The sequence below is a fragment of the Teleopsis dalmanni genome, chromosome 1, assembly GCF_002237135.1.
Source record: "Teleopsis dalmanni isolate 2A chromosome 1, ASM223713v2, whole genome shotgun sequence".
NCBI classification, from domain to species: domain Eukaryota; kingdom Metazoa; phylum Arthropoda; class Insecta; order Diptera; family Diopsidae; genus Teleopsis; species Teleopsis dalmanni.
In genome coordinates this window covers 25,532,515-25,535,753 of record NC_051846.1, presented here as the reverse complement: position 1 = coordinate 25,535,753, position 3,239 = coordinate 25,532,515, and positions in this window count along the sequence as shown.

Sequence of the window (3,239 nt, the reverse complement as noted above, 5' to 3'; positions counted from 1 at the left end):
TTGTTGGCGAGAGATACAATAATGTCAACTAGACATCATCATAATATGTACATAAAAACAAATGAACCCAAATACCCACTTCGATATTCACAAGCGCAGCAAACAAGAAAATAAGCAACATAACAAAAATCAAAAATGTTCCTATTTAATAATTTTAATTCTGACTGAGACGGCGTAAACATAAGCGACGTAGTTGTAGGTAGCGTTTATTACGTAGTTTATTTATATTTTTTCAACATTTTTATAGCTTTCGTTGTATTGTGTATGGGTGTAGTCAACAGTCACCACCATCGTCAATAGCATTCGGTTATATAAAACTGATATAGAATATGCACATATTTACTTATATATATACATACATACATACACTTCTTGTATAGATATATTCGAGGCATTTCATTTTTATATTTACGTCGTAATGTTTTCAAAATGTATTTTCTTCAACTATGTTTTCAATTAGAAAAATGCATTTTTAAATAACATATTTTCAAATCTCATTAAATTATTTACTATCGCCTCATTTTGACTTCATTCAACAATTTTTCATAATGTACAAAATGTACATATGTATGTATATAGCAACACATTGTTGTTGGTATGCAGGCAATAATGCAGTAAATTAAGAATTATTATTAAATTACATTTTCTTATATTGTATTCGATAGGCGTTTTTTTTTCTCCCAAAATAAATTAAATAACTTTAAAGTGCTTATAAACATGTTAACATATAAAGAAACATTGGACATAAAAAAAAAATAAATAATTATATTTTATTGAAGATTTCTTTACTGGGTGTGATATGCTTGCAAGATGAATTATTCCACATTAATAGTATTTTCATTTTGCTTCTTGATAGAAATATGTATAAAGAAACAATTCATGCCAACCACGTCACTTCTATGTTAAATTTTTTATATAACTTTAAAATTGTTTACAAAATCTTTGTCTAAAAATAAAATAACAGCCTTCATTTAAATAAAATACAAAAATTTCTTCTGAAAATGCAAATGATTTTCCTCTCTATACAGACAGTTGATGTTTTTACTTTATACTTCTTAATCTTTCATATATGTATGTATGTATGTATGTATGTATATGGGTATGTATAAAAATAGTGTATAAAATATATATATTTTTGATGACATACCTACAAATATATATATATTATATATTCCTAAATTAGCTACAGGGACATGAATTAAGCACATTTTGTTATAATAAGTACAACTAAAAATTATAAACTGCTCTTCATCTTCAATTCACTCAATTTCATAGTAGATAAAGACCACTGCTACCCTGCTGCGCACGGGTATACATACCTAAGTATGTTTTATGTTTAAACACAAAGCCTTTTACATTTAATATTACTACTAATGTTTAGTCTAAATAAGCTCGCATTTACAGAATTTTGTCTATAACCTATATTTCATACTCCTTAATTTAAGTTATCACACCTATTACGACTTTTAAACGACAAACAACACTAACAGTACTGATGCTCTTTATTTTAAAACTTATACCAATATTTAGTCTTATTAGAATTTTGATATAAACCATATTCCATAGTTCTAAATTTAAGTTATTGTACCTATTACGACTTTTTAATGCTAAATACAAATGATATCAACGATGCTTTTTACCTTAAAACTAATTCCAATATTTAGTTTCAATAGAATATTGATATTATCCATATTTCATAGTCGTAAATTAAAGTTATCACACCTATTATTACTTCTAAACAATAAACAAATCTAACATCGACGATGCTCTTTGCTTTAAAACTAATATCAATATTTGATCTCAATAGAAAATTACTATTATACATATTCTATAGTCCTAAATTTAAGTTATTGCACCTATTATGACGTCTAAAGAACAAACAAAAAAACAACGATCGTAATAAAAGTTAAAATTCTGAAAAAACAAAACCGACTTTAAAACAAAACTAACATTTTAGTATTAAAACTCTTAATAGAGAATTTTAATATTAACCATATTCCATAGTAATTTTTGAGGTTATCGCACTTATTCCGACTTCTAACGGCTAAACAGCAATGTCTTTATAAATGTCCTGAAAGGATATGTAAAAATAGTTGCTTTCTTATAAGTGGGTTAAGGTGAGTATATGTAATATCAACGATCAACTATCGCTCACAACAACTTGCAAAATTCTATATTTGAAAGTACGAACCACGCACGTTTCTCATATCAATTTAAGTATTTTATGGAGTGGTCTTATCTATCTAAGGGAACCACTTGTTATCGATGACTGGATATTGTTAATAATTTGCATTGGAGCTATAACACAAGAAAGGGGAGTTAAGCAAAAAGGCTTTCTCAAGTACTACCGAAGCTGTAATAAAAACCACTTAAAATTATGTCGAAGTGACAATACAAGACAAAATCATATACACCCATTAAGTTATAGTCTTTTAATATAATAAGAAATGCTGTATTATTTTACATAATTAACAAAAATATATTAAATTATATTTTTTTTTTTCAGATCTAATGTAATTTAACCTGATTTAATTTGAGTTAAAATAATTATTTGAATATACATAAATAATTTTAAAGTGTAAGTTTCGTAAATATTTCTACATACATTATTTACATTTAAGTTAAAAGTCAAATAAACTTTATATTCTTATAAATAGAACTATATATTATATATTGAACTTGTTTAATTGGGTGTGCACGAATATAAAATTAAAGCTACGAATCTAAGTTATTTAGGTAAAATAGTATAAAATATGTTTTAATTGCGCAGAAATATTTTCAACTATGCAAAAAAAAAGATTAAGTTACAACACATGACTGTTCCTACACTATGAGAGGCTTTACTTAAGTGAAAATAATTTGTTTAAATGTCATCGCTATTGCTAATATATTCGCACACACGTGAGTGTATAGACAATAGTAAATATGCAGCTAAGAACAAAAGGGATGAAGAAGGAAGTTAAATTACTAAATTAGTCATTATAAAAACTCGTTTTCTAACTTCCCACGTCCCTGTCATCTTATAAGTTAGTCATAAGCCTTATAAAATAGATTACAGTATGGATGTTGATAATCTATGTACCAACAAAGTTGCTACAATATCATTCAAGGCAATTTTATAGCTTCTGACAGCTTAATAAAATATGCGTATATACATGCATAAATATATATAAATATATGTATGTATATTTATGAACTCTCCAGATCATAACGATATAAATGTTGTGGAAAATATCTGG